The sequence below is a fragment of the Neoarius graeffei genome, chromosome 11 (genome assembly GCF_027579695.1).
Source record: "Neoarius graeffei isolate fNeoGra1 chromosome 11, fNeoGra1.pri, whole genome shotgun sequence".
Taxonomy (NCBI): Eukaryota; Metazoa; Chordata; class Actinopteri; order Siluriformes; family Ariidae; genus Neoarius; species Neoarius graeffei.
The window spans coordinates 74,287,051-74,306,916 of NC_083579.1; the positions used below are offsets into that span (position 1 = coordinate 74,287,051).

Genomic DNA, 19,866 nt, shown 5'->3' on the forward strand with positions numbered 1-19,866 from the left:
CCCACTGTCTCGTTTAGTCCCAGAGAAGCCCGGCTTCCCTGGAAGTGACGATTTTGTTGATTTTAACCAATAACAACTAGCCGAAATTGGCTGTTCAGAGCCCTCTCATAGACTGCAACGGATACCCGGCTGCCAGTCAGTGTTGCCAGATACTGCTGACGTTTTCCATCCCAAAATATATTCAAAACCCGCCAAAATGCACTTAAAACCGCCCAATCTGGCAACACTGCTGCCAGTCCATAGAGCTCATTGAAATAAGAAAGGTTACAGCCTGGCAGCAAAGGTGATTCTCGTAGCGAACTGCAAGTTCGTCAGACATCACTCAAATAAGTTACAGGATAGTTATGAACATAATACAATCTTGGGCATATATTATATTATGCAAGTTATTGTTTTAATGAGAATTCAACGTCGTAGACGCCGCAGTTTGGGGAGAGAATTTTAGGGGAAGCTCGGCTTCCCTTGTTGTCTCTGAGAAATCGCCCCTGATATATATAATTTTTTTTTTCCATTACTTGTGTTCTTTTAGTTTGCAATTTCAAATTGGGCATTAAGCAGGTTAATGGAAACCTGCCTTGTGCATGCGTACTTTAAATATTTCAGCATCTCTGTTGCTCTGTGATGCCCATATGCAGATTGTACACTTTTACACATAGCATGGACACCATAATGGACCTAATGTTCATGTAACCATTTGGCGAAATAACTAATCCTTCTGGTCAGCATCAGAGCTGGACTTGGATGTCCGTTTGAAGCTCTTGAACCCAAAGTCAAAGGTCAGCGCTTGGCTCGTTCCTGAGGAATGTGAGCATTGCAAAACTTGGCCCAGAAAGTGCGAAGAACATGCTGTCCTGTGTCGAGAGCAGTAGTAAATCTGACGGTGCTCAACAAATGGGGGCTGTTGCCCAGGAGGAGCAGGAGAAACATGCGCCTGAGCACCATCAAGAGTCAGAGGTCTTCCTCTATTTCATTAGACGTGCTGGTGTAAAAATTACAAAAATGTTAAGCTTGTGTTTGAGTATCTGGAGTATTGGGTTGTTCAAAAGGACAGTCGTGAAATTGGTATGTGGCAAATTAATGGCAAATTTAGTCTTATAATTCCAGCAGATATCATTTATAAAACTGTTTGTTTTAAAGGTCTCTGGCACCCAAGGTTCTGTCAACAGGGCTTTAAAAAAAATGCATACAACCCCGACTAAGACGAGGTGTCTGCTTGCCTGCCACTCATGTTGTTTAGCCGAGGCAGTGGTTTGCGAGTGTGTTTCAAGGATGTAGCTCTGAAAGAACTATTGAAGGAGTTTAAAAATGGCTAGATTCTAACCAAAACACCAACCTTTATTATTTATTGAGCTATATGCCTAGAGTTTTAGTTATTTATCATTTTTCTTATGTTCTGAGACATTAAAATACATTTTGAATTTTCTTAAAGTTTAAGAATTCCTACGTTTTTGATATCGGAATGGAACATGCCATTGTCGTTAAGCTATATGTTAGACTAGCATAGATGTAAAGGAAATGGCTAGCATAGATTTCATAAAGTGAGTTATCTTGTGATTGACTCAGGAACTCGAGTCATCAGGAGATGTATTCCCCGGCCCCCCCACATGAAACCCCACTCCAAATTTTCCTAAGTTGAATTGGTTGCCATGGAAATACGGAAAAAATAAAGACCGCAGAAATGTCAAAAGGCGCAACTCCAAGTCACTTAACAGAACTGTCAGGTTTCATGAAAAAATTCCTAATAGTTTGAGCTATGCTCCAGAAACACAAATGTTGACAGACAGACGGACAGAGCGATAGTTATATCCCCCTGCGTTATATGCCAGGGGGATAATACTCGCTCCAGAAAATCTTTTATATTGAGTGAATCATCTACTGCTAATTCTTCCTGGATAAGACGACATTGTAACTGACTGAATCAGAACAGCTTGTTCTTGGCATCTCCAAGAATAAACAGGAAGTGTTTGTTTCAGTTTGGAGACATAGGGTTAAATGCGATGAAGTTACTGTTCAGTCTGTAAAGATGTGATCTTCCACAGGCTGTTGCCTAATTTAGGGACAGGATCTGGATTGCAGGCCAAATCCCAAAATTCCACTGATGCTGTCTGCAGTGGCGTCATTAGAAGAATGTCAGTCGTTGATTTCAGGACGATAACTAATGTATTGTTAACTTCCTTTTCCGAGTGATTTTGCTAATTTCTGATGAATATTACAACACAACTGTTTATCTGCTTCTTATAAACACATCACTAAGATTTTTTTTCCCTTCCCCTCCCACTGACAGCTGTTTACACATGATATGCCTCCCTAGCAGAAGCCTCATTTAAACATTTCCTATTTGTCCACAGCCATGTGACTTAATCAAGTGGATACGCACGCAGCAGACTCATTAATTCTGATGTCTTCAGACAAGGTCTGCTCATTTCAAAGCACCTTCCATCAACAGGACCCCAAGGTCATCCAGGAGGTTAGCAGAGGTCACAATTTGAGACATGCACCTGTTTCTTGGGAGTCCTTGTTGCACAAATGACGACTTGCAGATGCACCATCAGAAGAAATTTAATACACAGGTGTCTGCAGACCTCCAGCCATGACCCAGGCTCAAGTTTCCGCTCGTCTTATTTCTGCGACACGAATCTGAGCTCTTTGAACGCATGGGTGCTGGTTTACAGGCTTAGGAGCTTAACAAAGTAGGATTCTACTCATGGAACACCTTTTTAGAACGTGTGTCTGTGTGCGCTTATAAAAGTTAGGTTGAAGGTAACATTGGTAAATTCCATTACATTACTGGCGTTTAGGAGACGCTCTTATCCACAGCATACCCAGAGCAGTTGGGGGTTAGATCCCTTGCTCAAGGGCACTTCAGCCATTCGTGCTGGTCCATGGAATCAAACCGGTGACCTCTTGGTCCCAAAGCTGCTTCTCTAACCATTAGGCTATGACTTCCACAACCATCAATTTGGTCCTTTTGGTGTTTTGTAAAAGATCCGTTGATCAGTTTTATGAATTTCATGACCTGTGTACACTGGATTTGAACTTTCTGTACCATGGCAATTAATATCCAGAAACAAACCATTTGAACTTGTCTACCAGGATGAGACATGCAGTTCTGGTCTGCTTGACTTGGTGCCAGCCAAATGGAACCTGGAAAAGCATTCCAGTATTTTACTTTCAGCTGAATTTAAGCCTACAATTCCGATTACAACATGCAACTTTTACTCCAATTGTTGTGCAGGTGTAGTTTGAAGATTCTTGGGGTGGTTAGAGTCCCATGGTTAGCTCAAAAACTCTTGGAAGTGGCTCAAACTAATTTTCCTGCTTCCTGATCTAGTGTCAAGTGTGTTCTAGCAAGTGTAAACTGTAAGCAGATCTGCACATTGAACTGTTAATGTGTGGCTGTTGACGGACTCCTATTCAAATTGTTGGCTGCAATGATATGATATTTGAGATTTGTGAAAATGTCGATGTAAGTAAAGTAGCTCACTCTATAAATGGAAGACCAACAAATTGGGTTGTGGCAGGAAGACGAGTTCCTGAACAGCATAAATTTTGTAAAACTACCACAACCACACAGACGAGGAAAAAAGCTGGGTTGCAGTTGCCAAAGGTCAGAAACAGGGTGTAATGTCTGTTTGTTTGGTTATTGCTGTCTCCAAGTAACAGAGAAGCACTTGTTGTTTTGTGCAAGTTTGGTCTAACAGCCAATTTATATGGGAGCAGTGTGTGATCCCTAATCATTAGTGCATAGTCCATGATTTTTCAGTTGCCATAGTCGATAATAATTGATCAGAAAGTATGTGATGTACAGTCTTCGTATTATCTGTTCAGATCTTAAATATTGCATTGTGTATCCAAAGTTTGAAAGCAAACGACTTGCTTACTCAACAGGAGATGGTTTGTCTTTGTATTCCACAAATGTTTGTGGACACCTGCCCATCAGATCCATATGTGCTTTTTAAATGTGCCATTGCAGATTTATTTCCCCCTTTGCTGTTATAATAACCTTAACACTTCTGAGAAGGCTTTCCACTAGATTTGTGGAGCATGGCTGTGTGGATTTGTCAATCAGCCACAAGAGCGTAAGTGAGGTGAGGCACTGATGTTGGGTCAGGAAGCCTGGGGTGAAATCAGAATTTCCAGTTCGTCCTAAAGGGGTTCAGTGGGTTGAGGTCAAGGCTGTGTGTGTAGGACATGAGTTCTTCCACTCCTAACCTGAGCAAACCATGTCTTCATGGAGCTTACTTTGCGCACATGGACATTGTCCTGCTGGAACAGGTTCGGGCCTCTTGGTCCTAGTGAAGGGAAATGATTAAATCTACAGCGTACTGTACATAGACATCCTATATAATTGTGTGCTTCCAACTTTGTGGCAACAGTTTAGAGAAGGACCACATATGGGTGTGGTAGTCAGGTTTCTACAAACCTTTGGTCGTATAGCGTATGTATAAAGTTCCCTGGTGCTAATAGTTGTCCTTGATTGGATTTCCTTAAGAAACTGAGATATTCTGAGTATATTACACTCCACTATCAGAGAAGCCTGTTCCTGTTCCCAGGATCGACTCCGGATCTACTGCAACGCTGACCAGGAAAAAGGAGTTACTGAAGATGAATGAATTGGTACAAGTGATTTTGTTATTCACTATCTGTATAAGCCAGACGTGTGTTCTGTATGTTAAACAATAACAATAGTACAGGCCTTGCCTTTCTTTTTAGTCATTTTATGATGTTTTTCCTGAGTTGTTACTGAAGACTTTTATCTAGCCAGGCTTTTGTGAACCATTTTTAAATTTACATTTCCTGCTGATACACAGTACTGTGCACAAGTCTTAGGAACCCCCCCCCCCCCCCTTTTTATTTTTTATAAATACAAACTGTTATAGGTGACACGGTGGTGTAGTGGTTAGTGCTGTCGCCTCACAGCAAGAAGGTCCGGGTTCGAGCCCCGTGGCCGGCGAGGGCCTTTCTGTGCGGAGTTTGCATGTTCTCCCCGTGCTCGCGTGGGTTTCCTCCGGGTGCTCCGGTTTCCCCCACAGTCCAAAGACATGCAGGTTAGGTTAACTGGTGACTCTAAATTGAGCGTAGGTGTGAATGTGAGTGTGAATGGTTGTCTGTGTCTATGTGTCAGCCCTGTGATGACCTGGCGACTTGTCCAGGGTGTACCCCGCCTTTCGCCCGTAGTCAGCTGGGATAGGCTCCAGCTTGCCTGCGACCCTGTAGAAGGATAAAGCAGCTAGAGATAATGAGATGAGACAAACTGTTATATATTTCTAATTTATGACTTCTACATTGAGTCAAAACATTACAAAAACATTTGAGTTCCAGATGTTCGTTTTCCAGCACAAAATTAAGTAAACATAACGGGGAAGTTTGTTTATATCTGAGTAGCACATTACATTAAAGAGCACTTTTCAGATTAAAAAAAGAAAATATAATGAAGGCTACTGGGTTTTGGTGCAAAATTTAAGAAGCAAGTGTGACAGTGTCCAGAAGAACTCTCTCACTTACCCCTTTTCCACCAAATCAGTTCCAGGGCTGGTTCGGGGCCAGTGCTGGTTCACAACTCATTCAACTTGCGAGCCAGCTGAGAACCAGTTTGCTTTTCCATAGCTCACGGTGCTAAGGGAAGCCCCGTCAGTTATGTCGTTTGTATACGTCAGTTACGTCGCTACGTTTTGCATAAACCTTGGCGTGAATATCGAAGCAAAAACAACACGGAAAAAGCAGCAACAACAACAATAATAATAGATGACTTAGCGTTTGTGCAGCTGCTGCTTCTTGTCGCTTGAAAATGGCGATATTTCGCGGTCTTGTTATTGTTGTTGGTCTTAACAACTCCGCCCCTCCACTCACGTAAGCGGTTCTTTCCTCTGGCCCAGCAGAGAGTTGGTGCTAGCCTGGAACTGGTTTTTCTGGCCCCAGAGCCAGTTCTTTGTCAGTGGAAACAGAAAACCCGGTTCCAAACTAAGCACTGGCCCCGAACCAGCCCTGGAACTGCTTTGGTGGGAAAGGGGCAACTGTGGCTGGTTCTGCAAGATGCTCAGTAAAACCTACAGCTCATTTCCTTATAAAACTGCACTCGTTGTACCCCTGTTCCTTGGAGGGTAATACTAATTTACCTCTGTCTGTCGACCCGTATCTCCATCTGTCTGAAATACCCTTTTTCTCAGCAATCACAAATCATAGCTACTTGGTACCAAACTTCAGCTTGGGGTTCTATACAGTGTATACTGTCTTCAGGTCTGTCGCACATCGACTTCCTGTTTACCAACTGAATGTATTTACGAAACACAGGGTGGATTTACAAAATTTTCATAACACGCACTCCTTCTCCCTCCAGTAGCAGTAGCTCACAGTTGATCTTGTTGTACCGGAATGCGCCCCCCCCCCCCCCCCCCCCCCCCCCAATTTTAAATTTTTTTTTTTAAGCAAAGGGTTGTCTCGCACAAAGTATTGTCTTTGTTTCATTTATTGTAGCTTACTGCTGTTTTTATTTAATTTTTTTTTAATGTTAACTTTTTAAGCCATTTTTGGTCTACAGCATTTCTTTGCATGTGCCAAAGACTTTTGTAGCGTGTGTGAATAAATGTTAATTGTGCAGCTCTAGCTTGGCTAAATGTCGCTACATGACCCACAGAACAGGATACTATTCAGTAAATACAAGGCAAACAAGTAAATGATGTTTGAATGATGCTTTTGTCAGTGCTGCCTGTGTGTTTGCCAATTAGCATGATTTGTGCTGCTGCTAATCCAGAAAGGTGACTGATGATTGGCAGGTACTGTAAAAGGTCATCGGTTTAGCGCCAGGCCAGCAGTGGGCCCCTGCCTCCTGTTTTCACACATGCATTGAGACAGTAACCTAAACGTGTTTCTTGCAATTGGGTACATCAATCCTTCCCCTTCCCACCAAATAATCTTCATACTGTTTTTTATTTTACACTTCCAGGAATACATATTGTTTTTGGTGCCGCTCTGCTCGTTTGGTGTGTTGTGAAGAGCTGAAACGGTGTACCACAGAGCTCACTCCTGGGTCCTGAGCAAAAAGGCACAGACAAGAGAATGATGCGCTGTCTGTTTAAGCCATTTTGGGCTTGGTGATAAATAGAGGTTAGAGGAGGTTCATGGCTCTTGAGGTCAGTCTGCGAATGTCAGTGATTTACTTATTCTGCAGTTCGAAAGAATGTCTCTGCCTTGCTTCCCATTTTCGGCACTCTGACACCTTTTTGATTTGAACTGAATTAAAGGAACGTTGATTTGTTGACTGCAGACTGCCTTTTTGCTGTATCCAGAACAGAAGCAAGAATTTGAAGGTGGGTGTTTTTCTATAACTGACTGACTGACTGTGTATGAGTGTACCGTGCAGGAGCTAAGAATACTGTCCAGATCCTTACCAGCTTCCAGCAATTCCTAAAATGCTGCCAGCCGTGCAGTTTAGATTGCTGTGTTATGGGTATTTGAAGTCATGGTGTCCAAGCCTACCATTAAGGAAAGGAGTTCTGTCTCTTGTTGTATTTTATTGGGTTTGATCACTGTAGATGTGTGGGTATTTACTAATTTATTTATTTATAAGATTACAATATAGAAAAGGGGGAAGAGTGGTATAAAACATTCACTGTTGTAAGGACCAGTCCATGGCGCTTTACCTGATTTTAAAGGTAGACTGCTTTTCAGATTTGTTAAGTGTAGGTCATTAAAAATAATTTTCCCCGACACCCAATTATTTTTTTGTTTACTGGACCGAAAGCTACTGGATTCGAATCACAGGCTTCCAGTTTTAGTGTGGGCGGGGTTTTTAATTAAAAAAAAAAAAAAATTTAAATAGAACAATTTAATGAATTCAGATTCACGTGGCCCTAAATATTCTCTTCCTGCTTCACCATGACCCAAAATACTACGTCATGCATCACGTGGTGGGCTTTCCCCGTTCGCGCAAGGCATTGTGGGATACAAATTTTAAATCAGAGAGAAAAACAGAAGACGTGTGTGCGCGAATGAAACATGAAAGACCAACTACAGTAACGGAAAGCGAGAAAAGACATTGTTGGTGAAGGAAAGGAAACACAGGACCAAACTAATAAACATCAGCAATCAGCTGTTCGTTTAGCGACAGAATGGTGGAACGGTCAGTGCACAGTCAAAGGTAAACCTGCGCATACATACACGGACTTCCTTTGACTGCGTAAAGCGAGCGATTTCATGCACATCGTTATTTGCTTTAATCCCCTCAAATTAAATAACTTCCTAGCCACAGAATCACCTGATGTTTTGAGATATTACAGAAAAAAAAACCATGTATCGCAATGACCATATTTCAGTGGGAACTACATTTCAGCAATTTTATGAAGTCGAAAGGCCATCTAGCTTCAACGTATGCCACCCTTCAACGATGTTACATTTGCATCTTTCAACGCAAATGTTTTGGTTTAATACTGAAAGGTTCCACAATGGTCCTCTGGTTGTGCTGGGATCAGATTGCACACATTCAGCCCAATTTTGATTTTTTTTTTTTCTTATCTAATTTGACAGCTCCTATGACGTGTTGTTGCTTGATGTTCCTTCTGTAGTCCTGATTGACCATTTCTTGACCCTCCTTCCTGAATACATGACTGACGATTGGTCAAGATCAACCTTGTAGTGTTGCCAGTCTCCTGACCAAGACGAGACAAGAATTTCTGGCACTCTGATTGCCGAATCCGACATGGTGACCATCATGAATGACGACAAAAATATCGTGTTGTCTGATCGTGGCATTAGGGTTCTTATCTTCCTGAAAAGGTTCTACTTGGAACCCTTTCCGAAAGGGAAACCCTCTGTCAAGGATGGCAAATGGAACCTTTTGTGTGGCTAATAGCCAGATTTTTGTGCCAGGTTATCAACATGACTCTGTGCCATCAAATGGAAGCTCAATATTGTGTACTGATCGCTCCTCGGATTCCTTGGGTACCGGTGATGGAGCATGGTTAAGTTTAGCGTCCATTTTTATATCATAGTATTGTACTTTCCCTGTTTTTGCCTTCTGCTTGTTTTGGTGCTGGTGGCTTCCCCGCCGTAAGAGTAAACTATAATCATCTCCAGTATAGCGCGAGTTCACCATGCTTGTTTGCAGATCTGTGACGAGCTCCATTGCGGTCGAGTGTGACCACTTCTGCTGTGGTCTCCCCACCTAGCGTCTTGGATAACATCATGGTGTCAAAGATGATTGCATCTGCCCTCTCTCATTTTCTTTCACTGGAAAGTGCATGCTATAATAATGATGGATCAAAACAAAACACACCCACGATGGGAGAAGATGGTTAGTGCCACACAAATAGATGGATCTGTGTGGAATGGAATTTCTCTCCGTATTACGGGTTTAGATTGGAAGCGGTGTTTTTCTTGCCTTATAAAATATTTATAGATCAGGTGAGTTATTTTTGCCAGCAGCTTACAATTTAAGATGCACCTTTTTCTGTTTGCTGAATTACTTGAGTTCCAAACAAGGCAGGAAGAGAAACCGGAATAATGGATGTGTCTCTAGAGATGATGAAGAATGCATTTAGCACAATTCTAGCACCATTTCCTATATTGTGGCCTTTTGGGAGACAAGGCCATGGTTGAAAGTTGGATAAAATAGCATTTCTTAAAGCTAGACGGCCTTTCAATTTCATAAAATCTGTGAAATTTAGGTCCCTCTGAGATTTGGTCATTATGATGTGTTTATTTCTGTAATATCTCACAAAATATCAGGCTATTCTGTGGCTGGGAAGTTATTTAATTTGAGGGGCTTCTCGAGCAAATAGTGTGCATGAAATCACTCGCTTCACACAGCCAAGCAGACCGAGGAAGTCCGTGTGCACATGCGCAGGTTTACCACCTTCTTCTTTTGGGTTTTACAGCAGCTGGCATCCACAGCGTTGCATTACTGCCATCTACAGGTTTACCTTGACTGTGAGCAGCTGATCACACCAAGGTGCTCGCTGAGGGCGATATTTATTTTAGTTTGGTCCTGCGTGTCTTTCTTCTCACTTTCTGTTACTGTAGTCAGTCTTAAACATTTCATTTGCTCACTCGTCCTCCATTTTTCTCTCTTCTTTCAAATTTGTATCCCACAATGCCTTGCGTGAACGGGGAAAGCCCACCACGTGATGCATGATGTAGTATCTTGAATTGGATCATGGTGAAGCAGGAAAAAAATAGTGGAGAATTTAGGACCACGTGGCTCTAAATTCATTATTTGTTCTGTTTTTTTAAAAAAACCTAATACAATTGGAAGTCTGTGATTCGAATTCGGCAGCTTTCGGTCCACTAAACAAAATAATTGGGTGTTGGGGAAAATCCTTTTTATGACCTACACATGGAAAATCTGAAAGGCAGTCTACCTTTAAAAGGTGTTGGGTTTGCGCCACACATGGCAATTTCCCATGATGGCCGAAAAGATCAATTTTTCGTCTCATCGGACCATGTGTTTTGGAGTCTGCCACATGCTGTTGGGCAAACTCTAAATGTGTTTTTTCTTAAGCAATGGCTTTTTCTGGCCACTCTTCCATAAAACCCCACTCCGTGGAGTGTACGGCTTAAAGTGGTCCTATGGACAGATACTCCCATCTCCGCTGTGGATCTTTGCAGCTCCTTCGGTGTTCTCTTTGGTGTCTGTTGCATCTCTGATTAACGCCTTCCTTACCCAGGCTGAGTTTTGGTGGGCGGGGCCTTCTCTTGTCAGGTTTGTAGTGGTGCCATATTCTTTCCATTTTGCTATAATGGATGTAATGGTGCTCAGTGGGATATTCAAAGTTTGGGACTTTTTTTTTTTTTTTTTTTTTTTTTTTTTTTAATAACCCAACCTTGATCTAGAACAGGTTGATTTTTATACAGAGAACATGTGACTGATCATGTGACACTTTGATTGCACACAGGTGGATCTTAATCAACTAATTATGTGCCTTATGAAGTGAATTGGTTCGACCAGCTCTTATTTAGGGGTTTCAAACAAAAGGGGGTGAATACCTGTGCACACTCCAGATTTCTGTATTTTTTCATCTTAATTATTGTCGCAATAAAACAACAGTTTGCATCTTAAGTGGTCGGCATGTTGTGTGTAAATCAAATGGTGCCAACCCTCCAAAAATCCATTTTAATTCCAGCTTGTAATGCGACAAAACAGGACAAACACCAAGGGGGATGAATACTTTTGCAAGACACTGTACCACTCAACGCCAGCCAGTATGATTTTTAAATAGGTCATGGTTACCTTATGGATGTAGTTTGAATGAAAAATACAAGTGGCGTATTTCCCAGTAAAACAATCTTGTCTATATAATATATTTATGTAATTCAAGTATCTGAGATTCATATTCAAATTTTTATTTTTTTTGGGTCAAGGCGGAATTCCTCATTTGTGGATGCAAATGGAAGAAGAAAGAAGAAACCTTGGTCACATGCACACTTCAAGCACAGTGAAATTCATCCTCTGCATTTAACCCATCTGAAGCAGTGAACACACACACACACACACACACACACACCCAGAGCAGTGGGCAGCCACACCAGAGCACCCAGGGAGCAGTCAGGGGTTCGGTACCTTGCTCAAGGGCACCTCAGCCCAAGGCCACCCCACGTCAACCTAACCGCATGTCTTTGGACTGTGGGGGAAACCGGAGCACCCGGAGGAAACCCACGCAGACACGGGGAAAACATGCAAACTCCACACAGAAAGGCCCTCGCTGACCGCTGGGTTCAAACCCAGAACCTTCTTGCTGTGAGACGACCGTGCTAACCACTACACCACCGTGCCGCCCTCTGGAAATTGGAAATTACAGTACATAATTGCAATACTTCTAGCAGTAAAGTTAATTGTCAAAATTGCTAACAAATGATATTTTTCACTTTCAACCTTGATTTACAACATTAGCTCAATCTGCCTTTGATCTAAAACCTACTGTTTCAGGAAGGCCAGAGGTTGCTTAAGACTTGCCAGCTGCTTTTCTCCTTGAGATGAGCCTTTTCCCCCTCCCTCTTTTTCATTTTCTCCATTATCCTGAGTTGCACTTTTGCAGTCTGTTCCGAGAGTCTGAAAAATTGTTTTTGGCAAAGTGTAAAAAAAAAAAAAAAAAAAGGTCCAGTAATTGGCAGGTGTAAAACCCAATTTCCCCATCATATTGCACAATGTTATAATTTGTGCTTAAAACATTCAACATGAGTAGCAGAGATGCTCACGCAGGGAGTCTTGAATTACTGACGGCACCCCTGTTTGTCTCCCCAGACCTCCGTTTTATCGTGATCAGGTAATTGCCTTGTGTCCCTTGAGGAGATGATGTGGCGACACCTTATCTGATTTCTGTCCGAATGCATGTGTAGTCAAATGCTGTGGACGTGACATCTCCAGAAGAGCTTTGTTTGATCAACTCCTCTGATTTGCATTGACATTTCCTGAATTCACAAACCTGGTATTTGCTTAGTCATACAAATTGTACAGAGCTGAGTCTGGATTTGAGCATGCATGCGTGGATGTGTCTGAGGAAAGACGCTGGACAGGAAAGGAGTTCCTCTGGGTGTTCCCTGATCCCCCAGCCCACTTCCGCTATTGAACTGGCCTGGGGAATGTGCTTGCTGAGGATTAGGGATGGTTATGGGAGGAGTAGGGGTTAGTGGGAAGTGCAAACTGTGAAAGGGTCACTTCCTTTCATCCTGCTCACTTCCCATACTGACTAATATACACATGCTGAGATCAGTATACAGAAGAGGATGGGATGGAGAGAGAAGGCACAAAAGCCTGAGAGGGAGGGAGGGACGGATAGAGAGGAGAAGAAGGAGGGAGTAATGTCAACAGCTCCAGTCCCTGAAATTCAGGCTCTGGCGCAGTAGCTCACAGAGAAGTGGCAGCTTAGGCTAGATCAGGAATATCATTTTGTTTTCAAGTACTTTCGATACTCCCTAGTTAGCAGAGGTGGATCCTGGCAAAAGGAAGGATCAAGTCAAGTAGGAACAATACTGTACTTTCAAAGGAACTTTTATAGGCTCTCCGTGGCACTGGGTATATTTATGAAGATTGCAAGATCATCTTCAGGGGTTGCTTTCTGAAACTGGTGAGTACACATTTCTGCAGTCTGATCACGCTGTTGATGTCCGTGGTTCGCTGTGGCTGTAAGATGATCCAGACTGGGCATAGGCTGTAGAACAGGATCCAGATGCATTTGCAGTATGCAGTGCTTTAAATAGAACGAATGCCACTGTTTAAAGTCTGGACTGCCAAAGAGAACTACTTCTCTTGAGCATTTGGAAAGCTTTCCCTTTGGACTTTTGCAAATATGAATATATAAACCTGTAGATGGACTACACTTGATCCTTCTCCTCCTTGTCCAGCACTGCTGCCAGGTCAGGGTCCATGTGGACCCTACTGATCCACAGATGGACTACGGTTGGCACACCTCTGTCTCAGTCCTGTTGTTACAAGTGGTTTGAATTAGAAATCTCATAAGGTTGCTATATCCTGTTGTAGGTTATAGAAGATACTCTTCCTTAGAGTGTCTAGATTTAATAAATATTCCATGGAGTATACTGAACTGAGCTCAACTGCATGGCAAAGACTGCGTTTGGGAATGATTTTGTCTGTAGCACTTGATTAACTGACATGGAAGCTGCTGATAACATTTGTGGGTCTCTGGGGCAGTGTGGGTCAGTCAGCGGTGGTCTGAATTAAAATTATGAAACATCACTATCTACAGTATCTAAATGGGAATTCTCGTTGGACCTGGGGGGAATTAAAGAATGCTAGGAATTGCATGGTGATGACTCTGGGAATAGGATTGTTTTTTTAAATAATGGTATGTACCATCAAATGCCAGACTGTGCTGTGGGAACCAGGGTAATTCAACTGATCTACATTCCCCCCCAGCCTCATAGTCTATCCTGACATCCTACCAAAAAAGCCCTAAAGTCAGGGTCCACACTCCACTAGCCTCTAATCCTCTCCCCAGTGGCCCTACCGGAGATCCTAAAGCATAAACTCGGGGTCAACACTCTACCGGCCTTGATCCTTTCCTTGACAACCCTACCAGACAGTCTGAAACCTAAACTCGGGTCTTAAACTTCACCCCTCCCTGACTTAGGGACACTATTGCACAGTCTAAAGGCTGGTTTTAAAACACTACTCGCCTCTGATGTTGTTCTTAAAAGCATAGTGTGTTGCAACAGACCAATCTAATTTTCATTGGACAGTGAAAACTCTGTAGTTAAGGCATTAGGCTACTGGGTTACTGATTTGGAATGTCTCAAATTCAGATCCCACCACCAATCTGCACCTTTTGGACCCTTGAGCAAGGCACCTTATCCTGAACTGCTCCGTTGTATCATGACTAGTTGAGGGTTAAGGGAGTAGTTGGTTAATTGACACATGGAAGCTGCTGATCACACTTGTTGGTCAGGGGTCTGTGGTAACGTTATGAATGGGGTATCATTATTCATTCAAATGGGCATTATAGAATGCCCGCCAGAACTGGAGAGGATCGAAGAATGCTAGGAATTGAATATTAATGGCCCTGGGAATGGTATTTTTTAAATGCCAGGCTGTGCTCTGGGGGACCAATCAAATTCATCTAATCTAAATTCCACTAGCCTCTAAAGCCCAAAGCTCAGGGTCTACACTCAATCAGCCTTGATCCTGTCCTCTCTGACCCTACCAGAGAGCCTGAAGTCTAAATCCAGGGCTTAAACTTCACCCCAATCTGACTTGGCAATATCATCACAGATCCTAAAGCTTACATTTAAACTCCCTTTAAATCATAAAGCCAGTCATGGCAGATCTACCTACCTGCCTTTGGGCATTCAGAGCTCAAACTGATACTTCTGACCCCCCTGCCCCCAAATTCACAGATCTTTGTTCACCATTTTTTCCCTTTATTTATTTGTTTTCCCCCTTCTGTTTCCAGTTAAGGGTACACTGTGTGCGTTTTGGCTGCCACTTCTCACTGGAGATTTTTACCCCCCCCCCCCCCCCCCCCCCCCCCCAATTTTTCTTTGTGAATTTTTTTTTTTTTTGTATGATTTGATGTTCTTTGTCTTGTTTGAATGTTTTGTCTGCCAGTTGTGGTGTAGCTCCGGACCCAGTTTTGGCGTCTGTTTCCTTCAGGCATTGGTTCACCATGGGTGATTTTCTTGTACTCCTTGCTATGGACTGCATTGAGCTCATTGCTCTTTTAACATCGGGGTTGTCCGGCGCTCTGTGTGGTGGTGTTCCGAGCGATGTTGCCTGGTGGCGTCGCGGTGGCTATTCAGGTGGTGTGGGACTTAGTTTCGTGCACCTTATGGTGGGACTGTAGGCAGCTACGCCATTGGAATTACATCCTGGCCCTTTTTTGGTGGACTTTTTTTTTTTTTTGTAATTGTAAAGTGACCTTGGGTGTGCGAAACATGCTATACAAGTTGAACTTTATCATACTGCATCTGTACATGTAGTGCATATTAAAAGCTGTGCTTATGTATCTGTGCATGGCAGTTTGGGAGATCTTGGTGTGCGCACACTAAGAACAATAAGCAAAGCCCAAAGTCGCATCACCAAGCTCTGACGTTTTTTTTTTGCATCTCTTATATTATGGATTTATTAACTACCATATGCTCACTAAGCACACAAGCTCCATCAGCACTCTTAATAAAGACCTGATGTTTTACGAGCCTTGCAGGTTATGGTGGTATTAGTCATTTATTAAAGCTATTTTATCAAGGCAGGTAATCGTTAATAGCCATTAGTGATCACCACGTACCATTATGTAAACACATTTCTACCATTTAGTAACCAATATTATTGATAAATAAAGGTAAATGCAGTCTAATTTCCTTGGATTTGCTGTATGCTTGGTTGACTATGGATAGAGTATTTATAGGCTACTGCTTGATGTGTATGGAGGTATACAGTTTGGTCACTCTAGTCATTAAATATATCACAGGAAATGCTTCAGGGTTGAAATACTCTGGTATTAATGCTGATGTCATGTGGAAGTCCCCAAACGAGTATGAAAAAAGGAACTCATTGTGCCACTGGAACAGATTTGAAGCTTCGAACGTATAAGCTTATCACTGTATCGTACAGTGCAGCCAGTTTGACAAAAGAGCTTTGCTGAAATGATTTTGAAAGCTCTCGGCTAGAGGTAGGCTACAAGGCATGCTGTAAATGCCTGATGTGCACATTCCAGCCATTATGTGCAACCCTGCAGATCTCTGTTCTTCAGCATTGCAGCTGTTGACCTTTCACCTTCTAGGAATATGACACGGCTTAGTAATCTATGATGCCAAAATGCCAAGGCCACCCTTTGCCTGGGATGTCTGACTAAGGCAAGTAGCGGAAATCCTTCATGACCAGCCTGAAGAGTGGGTTTGGATCAACCTGTCACCGCTCTGGGTGAACTGACATAACATATGCCTGGAAATACTAGAAAGAGGAGACGATGCGGTGCTATTGGCCTGAGACGCTTTGGAAAATTACAACAATTGAGCAGCTGCTGAGTCAATGATTTGGTTATTTTTAGTGAAAACATGGTCTTGGTTTTTGTTCAAGGTTGGGAGGTCGCTGAGAATTAAAGCTCCTAGTCAGTTTGGTTAAACACAAGTAGAGAATAGTAATATGGAGTGCATACTTTGGCAAACCACATGTCACTTCCAGCTAGCTGTATGACTGTGCTTTAACATTTTCACAGACCTTGAAATGTGTATCCAATTAGCACACAAACAAAGATTTCGTACCCCCATGTCCTAGATACTAGCAGATCCGGTTAAGAGTGATGTGAGCCATCAGGTTACACAAGAGCCTTGATGAAACATGGGAAGGCATTGTGTAGGGATTATGGAATACATACACACTTGTGTAAATAGCATATATTTCATGTTGGTCCCTCACTATTTGCAAGTTCTCACAGCAAAAGATGTATTTGCCAGTTTAAAAGTGGGTCAGGAGTACTAGATTTGTTTAAGACCCTATAATTTCACTCCCATCCCACAAACTTAACAGCATCTCTGATTGGATGTTTCTCATCTACCATGTACTCCATGGGCGTTTTTATATGACTTAAATCAGTATCTCTGACCGACCACTTATGTGAAGGGGTTAAATATGGGATTAGAGATTCTTAAGTCACGAAAACCTTTGCCCTTTCTGCTCATCTGGGAGCTTCAATCGAATTCTGTTTGGAGTAGAAACTCGGGAGGCATCCATCATGTTGGCTGTTCATTTAGAAAGCCTGGTCTTGTACAATACCCAAGCGTTCTTTGAGGCGTGGCTTTAGAGGAAACATTGAAGGGAGACACATTTGTTTGGATTTTCAAAACGGCTGTCTATAGCTAATGTCGATCAAAATCATTGACTTTACCTTTAAACAAGCATTTCAGCTAAAATGTATTCACCAAATGAAGTTCTTGTCATGTTATGCCAGAGCTAATAAAATCCTGCTTGGAAGACAAACTCCAGCTTCTGTAAACTAAGAAGGGGAAAACAAGTGATGTGAAACCAGTAGCTTTCAACCAGTCGGGAAAGAAAGGTTTCTCCTCTTTGCTGCCTCTTCATTCAGAACCCATGCATGTGGCGTGCCCTTTGTTTTTTGGTTGGAGGGAATTAAAGGAAGGGGTGGTTTTTGCTTGGAGTTTTAATTTACATCAATGGCATTTAGCAGATGGTCTTCTCAAGTGTGACCTACAACTTTGCTGCTGTACATACAACAGCAGCCTGGGGAGCAGTTGGGGGTTAGGTGCCTTGCTCAAGGTTACTTCAGCCATTCCTGCGTGTACGGGGAATCAAACCGGCCACCTTCTGATCCCAAAGCTGCTTCTCTAACCATCTGGCCATGACTTCCCCCATTTAAAGGTAACATGCCATACACCAAGTATTTTTATATTATTCCCCGATATGCTTTTGTAAAGTTTGCAAGTTTTTGGGGGGTGGGGGCCCACCTTGTGTGGCACTTTTTTTTTTTTTTTTTGATGGATGGAAGGAATTGCCGAAAGTGTGTTTATTTACACACACGTAGGCAAACCAATCCAAAACGCAATGTGAAAGCAGTGTGAGGAAACGGGCAAGGGTCAGGCAAGGCGCAAACAGAATAGCCAAGGCAAGAATGAAAGGCAGAATACGAATATACAAAACAGTCAAAACCAGAAGGGCAATACCGAGACCCAAGGTACGGCACGTATATTTCAAAGTCTGTGTTTTTTCAGAGTCCTCATAAGCACGAACTGTGATTGCACTCTGATCGGAACAGGTGCAAGGCAATTAGTCCTCATGAGCTTGAGTGTGGCGTGCATGTGAGTAGCAGTTCAAGGCAACCCACTGCACGCGTACGTGACGCAAAGTCGTTACAATAATGCGGGTATTGTGAACTTTCAGTTACTAAAAGTACAATACTAGAATCCGATCAGTTTGACTTGCTGAAAAAACTTTGTAATCCTGGACTGCTTTAATTTTAGGCACATTCTCCTGATCATGAATTTCTCCTTCCGAGTCACTTTCACAGTTCATTGACTGAGTTAAAGGATCACAAATGGAGGCATTACATTACATCACATTACAGGCATTTAACAGATGCTGTTATCCAGAGTGACGTGCGGCGCACAAGAAGTGCAACAGTCAGGTACAAGGAGTGCTGAACTTTGAGACAAGAAAGTCCTAGTGCCAAATTAATAAGTGACCGAATAATGCTTGGTGTAATATTCTGTTGAAGTAACAATCGGCAAACAGCCAAGGAAACAAACCAACCATATAAATGAGTTGACAAAGTACAACTAAATGGAGAAAAATAAAACCCCATTGGCTAACACCAAGTCCTCATGACCAGGCTGGACAATACACAGCCTTGGCAATGAATTCTTCATCGGTTATAGAAATGATGGAGGTTTCTGGTGTATCGTTGTTGATGTCCACCCACTGACTTGCTACGTTTTCTAAACCTTCACCATTCAGTGAATTCATGTGTTACAAATTGCAGATGTCAGCAGTCATTTTTGTCTTTTTCATTAGTCTTTTGATCGCAGTTCTCAATAAATGTTAATGATTGACACCTAAACGAGGCTTATTAAAGGTAGACTGACTGACTTTCAGGTTTTTCAGGTTTAGGTCATAAAAAGAATTTTCCCTGACATCCAATTATTTTTGTTTAGTGGACTGAAAGTTACTGAATTCGAATCACAGACATGCAATTTTATTAGGTTTTTATTTATTTTTAAAATGTTAATGAATTGAGGGCCACATGCTTCACCGTTATGCATCATGTGGTGGGCTTTCCCCATTTGCACAAGGTATTATGGGATACAAATTTGAAACAGGAGAGAGAAATGGAGGCCCCGAGTGTGTGAATGAAACGTGAAAGACTGACTACAGTAATGGAAAGTGAGAAGAAAAGACGTTATGTTTATATGAAGGAAAGGAAACGCAGGACCAAACTAATAAATATCGGCGGTCAGCGAGCACCTCGGTGTGATCAGCTGTTCATTTAGCGACAGAATGATGGAACTGTCAGTGCACGCTTAAAGGTAAACCTGTAGATGGCAGTAATGCAACACTGGATGCCAGCTCCTGTAAAACTTAAAACAACGACAACGCCGATAGGTAAACTTGAGCATGCACACACCGGGGGTGGCGTAGTGGTTAGCACTGTCGCCTCACAGCAAGAAGGTTCTGGGTTCGAGCCCCATGGCTGGCGAGGGCCTTTCTGTGTGGAGTTTGCATGTTCTCCCCGTGTCCGCGTGGGTTTCCTCCGGGTGTTCCGGTTTCCCCCACAGTCCAAAGACATGCAGGTTAGGTTAACTGGTGACTCTAAATTGAGCGTAGGTGTGAATGTGAGTGTGAATGGTTGTCTGTGTCTATGTGTCAGCCCTGTGATGACCTGGCGACTTGTCCAGGGTGTACCCCGCCTT

General features: G+C 42.6%; 1 protein-coding gene across 3 annotated transcripts in view; it reads left to right on the forward strand.

Annotated features, from left to right (window-relative positions):
* Positions 1-19,866, forward strand: part of daam2 (dishevelled associated activator of morphogenesis 2) — a 300,252-nt gene that overhangs the window by 33,221 nt on the left and 247,165 nt on the right. Inside the window, exon 1 of one of the 3 annotated variants that reach the window (XM_060934711.1) lies at positions 12,784-13,058. The exons of the other annotated variants lie outside the window; for them this stretch is intronic. The gene's annotated coding sequence lies outside the window, so the exon portion shown is untranslated. Of the gene's footprint in view, positions 1-12,783; positions 13,059-19,866 lie in introns of those variants that run through there. 3 annotated transcript variants of the gene reach the window in all.